Genomic DNA, 12,525 nt, shown 5'->3' on the forward strand with positions numbered 1-12,525 from the left:
ATTTTAACAACAAAAAATAGCAGAAATAAAGGAGGGCATTTTTAAATGAAAAGGGGGTAATCCCAAAGAACATTATAATAATTATAAATATATAAGCTCCAAAAAAGAAGCAAAATTATTCTAAATTCATGAAGCAAAAATTGGCAGAATTGAAGGGAACAATAGAAAACCAAAAATAATAGCTAAAAACATCAAAATTGCACTTTCAATAATGGATAGAACAACGAGGCAGGAGATCAACAGGAACACAGAAGCCTAGAATAACCCTATGGACAAGGAGATCTAACAAACATCTGTAGAACACATTACCAAACAACAGAATATACATTCCTCTCAAGTGTCCATGGAACATTCTCCAGAATATTGAGAGGCCAAAGGAAACATCAATAAATTAAAAAGAATTAAAGTCACATAAAGCGTGTTCTTTGAACAAAATGGAATGAAATAATAATTAATAAAAATAAATTTTGAAAATTAAAAAAAGAGGATTCACCAGTACACTTCTAAATAAATAATAGGTCAAAGACAAGATCATGAAGATAATTAGAATATACTTTCAGAAGAATTAATGAAATGTAACATAAAACAACTTAGGGTATAGCAAAAGGAGTGATTAGATGAAACTTGAAGCTAGTAAATGTCTATATATAAAAAAGTTAAGAACATCTCAAATCAATGACCTGACCTTCTACCATAAGACACTGAAAAAAGAAGAGCCAACTAAACCTAAAGGTAGCAAAAGGAAGGAAATGGTACTACTGTTAATAATAACTATGATAGTAAAATTTAAGGAATTATAGAAATATATTGAAATACAATAGAGAAAATCAATGAAAAAAAGCTTAATTAGAAAGATAAATTGGCAAACTATTAGCTAATGTAACCAAAAAGTAACAGAAAAGATTCAAAAATGACAAAATCAAAAATAGAAGGGGAAAAACGACCAACCTTATAGAAATAAAAAAGGATTATAAAATAATACTATGAACAGCAAGGGGTATGTCAACAGATTAATTAGATGAAATTGACAAATTTTTTAAAACATACAAACTACGAAAACTGATTCAAGAAGAAAAAAATTTGAATAAGCAAAGCAGTTGAATTAGTAATTTAAAACTTCTCTCTGACAGCACAGACACACAAAGCTCAGGCACAGATGGCTGAGCTGGTGACTTCTGTTAAACATTTAAAGAGTAATTAATACCAATTCTTTATAAACATGTCCCAAAAATAGGAGAAAAGGAAATACTTCCCAATTCATTCTATAAAGCCAGTATCACCCTCATATCAAAGCCAATCAAAGATACAATACAATAAAACTTTACAATTACTATATAATTTATATAATTACAATAAAATAAAACTTTAAACCAATATCATTTATAAACATAGAGGCAAAAACTTCAAGAAAATACTAAGGAATGAATCCAGCAACATATGAAAAGGATTATGCTCCATGAGTGAGTACGATTTATCACAGGATGTCAAGAGCGGTTAATTTCTGAAAATCAATTAATGTAATACACAACTATTAACAGAAAAATAACAAAAACATGTAACCATCTCAGTTGATGCATAAAAAGTACCTGTACAATCCAGTACTCTTTCGTATTAAAATATTCAAATAACTAGGAATAGAAGGAAACTTCTTTAACCTGATAAATTTCATACATAAAAAACTCACACCTGGCCAGGCGTGGTGGCTTATGCCTGTAATCCCAGCACTTTGGGAGGCTGAGGTGAGTGGATCGCCTGAGGTCAGGAGTTCGAGACCAGCCTAACCAACATGGAGAAACCCCGTCTCTACTAAAAATCCAAAAACTAAAATAAAATTCACTGGGCGTGGTGGCGCTTGCCTGTAATCCCAGCTACTCCGGAGGCTGAGGCATGAGAATTCCTTGAACTCAGAAGTCAAAGGTTGCAGTGAGCACAGTTTGCACCATTGCACACCAGCCTGGGCAACAAGAGCGAAACTCCATCTCAAAAAAACAAAAAACAGACAGAATCTTCACACCTAAAATCATACTTAATGGTGAAATGCTACACTATTTCTCCCTAAAATCAGGAAGAAGACAAGGACGTCTGCTTTTACTGATTCCTTTCAAAATTGTAGTAGAGGTTTTAGACAAGGCAATTTGGCAAGAAAAACGAACAAAACACAGATTGGAAAGGGAAAAGTAAAACTATCCCTATATGTGATATGACAAGACATAAAATCTGCCATTACATAGGTGAATCTAATTCATTCGCCTTTTCTAAGTTTTGGTATGGAGAGAGATTATTTCTTCAATATTATCTTGTGTGTTCTATTAAGAATGTCACCTTTTATGTGTTTATTTTTCCACATCTGTTCTGTACTAACATGTTGAAATACGCTGTTTCCCACTCCTTTCTCTACCCCACTTTTCATGCCTGTGCTGGGTTGAGAGCAATGCATTATATTTCTTTCGTATTTCTTTGTTAACCTAAGCAGTGAATTACTACATTTCATCATACACATCCAAGTTGACATGCAAAACTCGTTTGAGTAACTATGAAAGGGGTGTGGAGAAGAGAGTAGGAGTTGAGCTACAGATGAAGGGGAAAAATAATAATGGTACAAAATAAATGGAAGGAGCATTGTCCAGATGAGTGGCTATGGACGTTCATGACCTATTCAGTGTGATTAACTCCTCCATGCACTTTAGGTGCCCGAAATAAAATTATTCAGCATGTATCATTTCCTAAATACAAGAGATTTTAGTAATTTTAGTTAGCTTTCAAAGAATGTTTTATTAACATTAGCTAGTTTAATTCTATCTTTTAAAAAACTACTATTTTCTCATATTTGTCCATTTCTGTTTTCATACTGTGTGTTTTAGCCTTTCTTTTGAGTTCCCTCTGATTTTGCTAACATGTATGCAAAATGTTGGCAAGCTGGTAAAGTCTTTATAAGTCTGAAGTGTCTTTATTTTTCCCTCCCTCTTGAATGAGAGTTCACTTCAGTAAAAGCTCCAGATTGTCAGTTAATTTCACTCTGCACTGAGAAGGTATCATTCCATTCTCTTTGGCTTCCGTTGTTGTTTTCCAGAAGTCTGTGTCAATCTAATTGTTGCTCATTTGTAGGTAATCTCTTTTGTGTCTGTTAGCTTTTAAGATGTCTTCAACCTTTTCTATTCTGCAGTTTCACTACAAAGTGTCTAGTTACAGATTTGAGTTTATTTATCCTGCTCCCTGCACAGAGTGTACTTTTGATCTGAGTTTCATTGTCTTCCTTCAGTTGTGGAAAATTAAGAGCTATTATCTTTTCAAATATTGGTTTCTTTCATTCTTTTTCCTCCTTTCTTATCCTGAGAGAAGCTTTGGAATGGTATTGACTGGTTTCAAATTTTGTCTGCTTATTAACTCTTTTACAACCAGAAGATAGATATATGTAAAGTTGTGCAAACTTTCTGTGCATTGGTTGCATCATCGACAAAGTGGGGAAAATGCTCATCTTACAAGAGGAGTATATATATATATATATATATATATATATATATATGCATATGTATTTGTATTATATTAAATATACAATAAGTATACATATATAATATACTTATTGTTTCTGAAACCATGTCTCTTTACTACTCCTTTCCATTGCTATTTCTATGTCTTTTACTAATTATCTCTTCAGTCCTGTCCTGTTTAGAGTTTATCTTATTGTTTGGTCATTTCAATTATATCCTCTTTCATTTGCAAGATTCTAATCATTTTGTGTCTGTTGTTTCATTCCTGCTTGTTTTTGTTTCATAAGTTCTTATTTTTTTAAGTGGAAGATTTGTTCGTGCATTTTATGTCTTGCAGACCCTCATGTTTTTGGATTAGAAGATGAATTCCAGCCTCTATTTCTGTGTTCACCCTGCCCGACAGAGCAGGTTTTTATAACCTCTAATTAGCCCTCAGAACTCCCAAGCCTAAGTTAGCTTGATGATATTTCTGCGTTTTGCTCAGTGACAATAGTCTGGGATATCACAGACACAGTCATTGAGTCAGTGAGCCATCTGGTTCATTTTCCAGCCGCTAACTAGGGTCCTTTTCCCTCCCACCACTGTCTATCTACAACTTTGAATATGATAGAGCAAAATAAGTCAATCAACAGTTGTTTTATTTTAGTTTGTATATTTTGATTTTTTTAAAAAAATATTTTTTGACTTATTTTTCTAATATTTCCCTTTTACCATGCTTGACTTCAAGAGGTAAGTCTACTTCTGGTTCTGTTATTAGAAATGACTATTACTCCATGGAGCTTATCTTCTTCTGGTCAATACTGTGTGATTCCACACACAGAGCCCCACATGCCCACAGCATTGTATCTAGTCTCTACTTTGTGTGTTGGTATCATTTTGGTACAAAACAACCAAATATTTATTTTTGACCCCAATATTTTCTTTATTTTTTCTCTTTTTATGTATAATTTGTCATTACTATACTTTTGAAGAGGGGCGTGAGGTAGGAGGATATCAGTAGAAATTCACATGTCATCTTGACTAGAATTCTTCTATCCCCTCCTTTTTACTGCTTATTATTTTGTGTCAGTTCCTATTTGGGGGCACTACTATTCAACTTCCATTATTTGTTTAGTAATAAAATATACTGAACATAAACAGCTTGCTATTTGAAAAACAACTGAAAAAACTGAGACTGTTTAGTCCAGAAAAAATAGGCTTGGAATGGAGGGTCCTGAAAAACAGTGATCAGATATTTGAAAGGGTGTCAAGTGCAAAGAGATTTGTTTAATTCAATTCCGTTGAAATTGAGAACTGCAATTTGAGTAAATGAGGGAAAGCAATTTGTATGGTCTGCACCACAGAAAGATGGAATGACAGCCTATAGACACAGTGACTCTCTCAACCATAAAGTATCTACTCATAGACTGGGTGGCCATTCAGTAGCTTTTACTGTGGGTTTAAATATGGAATATGTAGGTGGATTTGAGTACATGAATTGAATTCCTTCCCACAACCAAGATTTGACTTTTATTGGAAAAAGGAAAAGAAAATTCTGAAGCTATCTTTTATACTGAAGTAGCCATAAGAATGAGATTTCTGCCTATTCTTAAGAAGAAGTGGGTAATATCTTGGGCATTTTGTCAATTAAAGCTATCAATTTCAGTTAGTTTGATATATAATAAGGTAATTGCCTCATGCTTACATGCATAGTTTTGCTTTTGTAGATCACGGTTCTTTGCATTAAGGCTTAGTTTATTTATTCACTTAGCAAATTCCTACGTAGCACTTACTGTGTTCCAGGGACTGTTCTAAGTGCTTCACAAATATTAACCTCATTTAATCTTCAGAAATTCATGGGAGGTAGGTACTAATACAGTCCCCGTGTTGCAGATGTAAAAACCTGGGGCATAGAGAAGTTAAGTGACATGACTGAGATAACAGCAATAGTAATGACAGTGCAAGGATTCAGGGAGTCAGGAACCCAAGTCATTGGGCTTAATTATGACACTACTCAACCATAAAATCATTCAATGCATCACAAGTAGTATAAAGTTCCTTAGCAACTAAGCATTTTCTGTTGGTGCATACTGAAAATGTTATTTACATATTATATTTGGAAATAATTTATTTTATGTATTAATATACAGGAGTTGTATTTGCCCAGAATACATTCTTTATATAAGATATATGACTGTATGAACAAAAAAGGGAAATAGAAATGTCACAATAGATTATCAAGCTAAAATTTAATTATTTATTGGCATCTTTAAATTCATTGGTGATGTACTTTTCCAAATGGGTTTTCAGTGGTGAGAGCAGAAATTAATTGTTTAATGCATGTTTTCCTTTCAAAAGAGTGTTAAAGTAATCATGGGAACATATAAGTTTCATTAACAGACTCCAGAGTGATAAATCACATTATTAGGAAACCTCAGCTGGCATTAACATTCCATCCATGACTTGTGTAACGGCAGCCATATTTGTGGAACAATTTGTATGTAAATTTTGAAAAATAAATTGATGTCGAGGTTATCTAAGGAGGCTATTTTGTATGTATGATTTATGATCAATTCTGAGCATGGTGTTTATCATATAGACACAAGAAATACATTGAAAAACCAATGCAAATCTTAAAAATAGAAGAAAAGTACCCAAAGACTGTTGTATTGACACATGTTCCCAGAAAATTGTGTGTCTGTTCATATTATCTCAAATTGCTGATACGTGCACAAAATCATGTCGCAGAATTTTTACCATGACTAATAAAGTACACTACAGGTTTACTCTGTTCATATGAAAGTGTTACAGGAAAGAGGTCCCAATCCAGACCCCAAGAGAAGGTTATCGGATCTCACACAAGAAAGAATTCAGGGCAAGTCCATAGAATAAAGTGAAAGTAAGTTTATTAGGAAAGTAAAGGGATAAAAGAATGGCTACTCTATAGACCAAGCAGCCCTGAGGGCTGCTGGTTGCTCATTTTTATAGTTATTTCTTGATTATATGCTAAACAAGGGGTGGATTATTCATAACTCCTCTTTTAAACCATATAGGGTAACTTCCTGACATTGCCGTGACATTTGTAAACTGTCATGGCACTGGTGGGAGTGTGGCAGTGAGGATGACGAGAGGACGCTCTCGTTGCCATCTTGGTTTTGGTGGGTTCTGGCTGACTTCTTTATTGCAAACTGTTTTATCAGCAAGGTCTTTATGACCTGTATTTTGTGCCAACCTCCTATCTCATCCTGTGACTTACAATGCCTAACCATCTGGGAATGCAGCCCAGTTGGCCTCAGGCTCATTTTACCCATTCCTATTCAAGATAGAGTTGCTGTGGTTCAAATGCCTCTGACAAAAGGACTTGGTAATCTTCACATTCATCCTTACCAGTTTAATTTTAAATGAAGATGTACTACAGAATTATTAAGTTGCTACTTCTAGCTCTCTGACCTTTTCTTTAAGTCACAGAAATCTTTTAGGACTCATGGTGAACTCTACCAACAATAAAAAAATCCAGTAACTACCTTCATAACAGTACACATATTTCTGAACTTATTTATTTTTGAGTACCTCTTGCATGTAGGCTTTATGATATATTATGCTTCAAACTACCTCTTTGGTTTCTTTCTTAATCCCACAGTGATAGTCCTTAGGAAGAAAACAATATAAAAATATTTAAAGTTAAAAATAATTTTAAAATTTTATAAGTAAAATTAAAATAAACAACACTAAAAATGATTTATTTCTCTTCAAAAGAACTTGGCTAGCACACTGTGTTTAGTGATTATTAATTATATATTCCTTAAAAGAACCATTTTGTGACTAAAGACCACCAAAATCACCTTTATTTTGGGCCAGAAGGCTCATTAATGAATGCAGCTCCTGAAGAACCAGATAGGCATAATCCAGTTGAGAGTTTATCTGCTTCTTGGCTTGGTGGAGGTTTAATTTGCAATCTTTATAGTTCAGAGTCTATAAAAATTAGCTGTCGATCATAAGACATTATTTGATTTTACAGAATGGATATTACTTCCTTGACAGTCAAGTTCATCTTTTTTTTTTTTTTTTTTTCCTCCTCTCTGAGTTCCACTGTAGCAAATGATTCCTTTTTGCTTAACATCTCTGTCATCTAATTGTGGTTGGATTTCCCCCGGGATTGGTTATGAATGAAGGCAGACAATTGCTGCAGATTGCCATCTTAAATAACAATAGAACCCCTGGCTCACAGGTGTTCTGTACGCTTGTGGTAAAAGAGGAATCCTAGTGGGAAAGTGGGAGTACAGGTTTGGATGGGAAGAAAGTAATCAGGGACTTTCTTATTAGGATAACTATGGACATCAGCCTAGTACATTCAGATTGCTAACAAACAAGGCTATACCTAACACCCTGTCCTGATGTCATAAGATGAATCAGCAATCTCCTTTAAAGTAGTGTAATAAAAGGGATTTTATGAAAAAGGAGTACGTGAAAATGCTTTCCCATGGCAAAGGTCTTGTATATTGTACTTCTTCTCATGGATGATTTGATTCAAAGAAAGGATATTGTAAAATATTTATGAAAAGACTAGTAGCAATACTGATGGCTAGCATTTTACTGAACATTTACCATACAGTTAATATTGTGCTAAGTTCTCTATATTAACTGTGAAGTAGGTATCAGAAAACCTAAATTGCAAGCGGCGCTTTTCCATTTACTTGTTAATGACATCAGTATTCTCATCTTGTAAAATGGAGATACAACCCACTCTACAGACTTCAGTGCTTCAACAAGGTTCAAACATATATTGCATGTAAAAAATAAATAAATAAAAAACCCAGCACCCAGTAAATGTTCACACACATGTTGGGGCTCAGAAAGTGATGCTCCAAAGTGGGTATTTCAGCATGCTGAGTACTTTGAAACCAAGGACATTGGAAGGTCTCAGAAGCAGCCTCAGGACTATGGTCTCTGTGACCTTCTCCTTCCTGCCTGTCGTTGACCCCTCATTCTTTCTAGAAGTGAGTCATAGTAACCAGAATGCTTCTTCCCCAAGGTGGATCATAGAAACCAGGACCTGGTTCCCACAAAGCCAGCTATCAAATCCAGAAGTATTGCTTTTAACTTCCTCTGCCTTTCTGGGAGCTGGGAATAAATTCTTGGACTTACCTTGTCTGACTGTAGGTCATAAGATGCTCATTCCAGAAGTGTCCTGCTCTATACCTGGGAAGAAAGAATGCTACACAGAGAGTCCAAGAAGAATCTGAACAGACAGGCCTTGCTGGGTCTTCCCACTCAGTTACCATTAGGTTATACTCTTGTACAATCACATTTCTACACAGCTGCCCATTCTTCATCGAACACAAACATAAAAAATAGACAGTTTTTCCGTGAATCTTTGAGGTCTTCATTTCTAAAGTCTACCAAGTCATGTAAAAGTTTGATTAAAAAGCTGTGTTTTTATCTTGTTAACCTGTCTTTTGTTATAAAAGTGTTGCCTGTGACCCTTATGATGAGGAGGAAAAGTATTACACCCTTTCTCTTCCTACAAATGCTACCAATAAAGAGAATGATGATTGTCATTATTATATTCCAATTATGTCTCCAGCAATTTTTGAAAAATTTCCAAAGAAAAATAAATCCCATTGTCTCAAATATTACCCTCCAAGCAATCCCCTGCAAAGCTCACAAAAAAAAAAAAAAAAAAAAAAGGAAAAAAAGGAAAAAAATGCTAAGAGCATTTACTCATTATTTCAAAGTTCCCTTCTTCCATGACATTCTATGATGGTCAGAAAGAGTTCAGTTCTCCTGGGACCTGCAACCATATCTTTGTATAATAAAAGATGCTTTGTTATGGCCAAGTTCTAAAGTATATTATTATTTATAGAAGTTTTCATCAGTGCCATTTGTGATAGAGGTTGTTGTATTCACAATTGATAATTGATAGAGGGATGGACATGATTGTTTTAGAAATTTTGCTTAGTCAAAAAACAGACACATGTAAAGAAAATTCTTTATATTTCTTTGCCCAGGATTTTACACATACACACATGCACACACATACACATTTTAAATCAAGTTTATTCACCACTTATCTCTAGCTTCCTGGAGTAATTCAAGTATTACAGAAAAAAAACTCTAGAAATGTTCTTTCCTTTTGGATCTGAAATATATTGATATAATTCAATTGTATCTACCCAGGCATTCTTCAGTTCAATAGCCTCCTGGATTTGTTGTTATTGTTGCTCTGAAAGTTAATGGGGTGCTGAGTGAACAAAATGTATGTGTAGCAGCGAGGGTTTCTAGAAGGAGGAACTCTACTTTTCCAAATATGTATGTAGGAGGTTTTAGTATTTGTGTTATTTTTGATTTCTTATAATGGTTTAGTGGAGTGATTTAAAATAAGGTCAGCCCAGAGTAGTTTCTGCAACATAAAGGATAGTTTTGTTGAATACCAAGCTTATCCCCTGCTTCTTTTACTGCTACCCAACACAGCAGTCCTATTTCTTAAGAGTTCACATTTCCCTCTTTTACAATGCTAGAGGAAATATATTGTTGGGGTGTTCTGACAATATACCAGTTGTGAACAAAATCTAAACTTAAATATGGGAGTAATATTTCCAGCGAAACCGCAAAAGGAGTCAACAGCCAATTGAGTTGCAATTAGAATTTTATTTTCGACCATTTCCCTAAATAAGTTTGCTGACAAGAATTCAAATTTTCATTGTCAATATCTCTAGACAACCAAAAATAAACTTAGTCATGGAACTCTTTGTCTTTCAATTTGAAATGCATTTAATCTAATTACATATTCATAGTCTTAGAAACTTTTCTGTTTTTATCCTCCGATTATTTGAGAAATCATCGAGTAAGGTATTGTCAAAGAATTTTTGTTGGGGGAACGGAGAAAAATAAAATAACTTTCTGTTGTGACTGTCTATTGTGTACATTCAATCACTTAATCACTTTTTACCACTGCCACATATAATATCTATTGTGATAAAGCTATTTGGGTTAGAAAATGGTAATGGTATAGACTGAAGTCTTCTAAAAGTTTCTCTCTATAGTTCAAGAATCAAAACGTGAACATACCCCTGACCAAGATGACCTTGGCTTGGCTAAATTTAGGCAGATTTTTTGCTGACTAAAGGCCCCTGGTCTCCCTTTCCTCAGAGCATCTGAGCATTTACTTTAGAAAAATTGCTGTCCTAAATTCTTTCTCTGTCCTTTTGAGATGTAAATCTTCTTCTAGCTTCTTGCCAGTTTTACAACACAGGAATACCTTTCTTGAGGACCTGGGATCCAACCTTTCAAATGTATTCATTAAGAGGAAAGACAGAGCCCCATCTACCAGTCTATGTGAGAAGGTAGGAGCCTAACTTTGATAAACATCAATTTGCTACAGATTAGGCCACAGAAGACCTCATCTCACTAACCAACTTCCCTGCTAACTTTCTCCAGTACTTTGCAAACTGCCTCATCCCAGTGCTTAAAAATTGTCCTGCCTTTTGTTTCAGCAGAGTTGAGCTCAATCTCTTAACCTTATTTTTATAGTCCTGAATAGTCTTCCTTGACTGTTTCTCTTGTTTTATTTGACAATGTAATAAACGCTTTTAGAATGTTTAGTGAATATTTCTCACTTGCAACCGCACAGTCTCCGAACACCTTCTATTTGGGAAAATTTCAAGGAAGACAGACAGGGTTTTACCTTCAACAGTGAAAACTGAAGAGAGAGACATATTTGTTGTTGTCTAGGTAGGTCTTTGGCAGCTCTATGTGGGCTTCTGACCTAATCTCACTTTGGGCTACTCATTGCTGGGGCTTTGAATCTGGAGTGGTTAATGTAAATAAGCAGGGGCCAGTCTGGAAACCATTCTAGCAGCAGTAGCAGATGCAGTGAAAGGAAAGACTGTATCTTGTCTGGAGACAGCAGTGTCACTAGTGACCCTGTGGCCATGGTTGTTTCCATAACTCTGCTGTGATCTTGAATGGCGACAGGACTTTGGCAGTTATTCTGGGTGTCAACTTTCCACTGATTTTTGCAATTTAGCTCTTCAACTTTCCACCATTTTTTTTTTTCAATTTGGCACCCCTTTGAAATAGGTTTCATCTTCTTTGAATAATCCAATGTTGGTTTATTTTGTTTGTAACCAAAATCATAACTAATAGAGATGACCAAAGTATTAAGTACCATAATGGCTATGGGAGATGTAGTGGACATGTCACTAGACTTGGGATTGGAAAGCCTTATTTCTAATTCTTGCTTTGCAATTCTCAGTTGTATGTGACATGGATCGTTAGCTGAGCTTCGGTATCTTTTTGACTTTCAGTGGCTTCTCCAAAAATAATCACATAGGACAGGATTTCATCTATCCCTAATATTCTCAGGTTATTCAGTGGCATGATGATAGAAAAAGTGCTACAAAAGGTAGGAAGTAGGGAAAATCATTGTGAATTGAAATATCTGAGAAAGGATTTTCAATCCCAGCTTTTCTAGCATATACTTAGGGGTTTTTTTTTTTTTTAGATGCACTTTCAAGGATCTTTTCTGGCTACGTATAGAAATTTTGAAAAATAAAAGAGAAATATTATTAATAGATGTTTTAAAATATATCAGGGAGGTAAAAGGAGAAGCTACAATTTAGAGCAGTTGCCCTGGCAATGGCAGTGCAAGTTGCATCCATTGTTCCAAGTATTAATCAATCAACTTGTTATTGAAAGCTTGCCACTAGAAAGACATTATGTAATGGGTGAGACAGAAGATATGCAATACTCTCCCTGCCCTTAAAACATAAATACATGATGACAAAAGCTATGAGTCAAATTTCTCCCTATTTATCAATATATAGCTCTACCGTGTACAACCTGTGGCCCTAAACAGAAGGAGCTTGATTCTCATTCTGCTTTTGCATATGCCTTGATACAAAGATAAAACCTAAAAAGATGACTTTAGGTTACCTGGTGTAGGGTAATAATTCAGGGCATGAGTCTGGCATTTACACAAATGAATTCAAGTCTTTATCTCATTAATGTATTAGCTTTTGATTGTGATTAAGCCACTTAACTTCATGAAACTTATTTC

This window comes from Piliocolobus tephrosceles, chromosome 15 (assembly GCF_002776525.5).
Source record: "Piliocolobus tephrosceles isolate RC106 chromosome 15, ASM277652v3, whole genome shotgun sequence".
NCBI classification, from domain to species: domain Eukaryota; kingdom Metazoa; phylum Chordata; class Mammalia; order Primates; family Cercopithecidae; genus Piliocolobus; species Piliocolobus tephrosceles.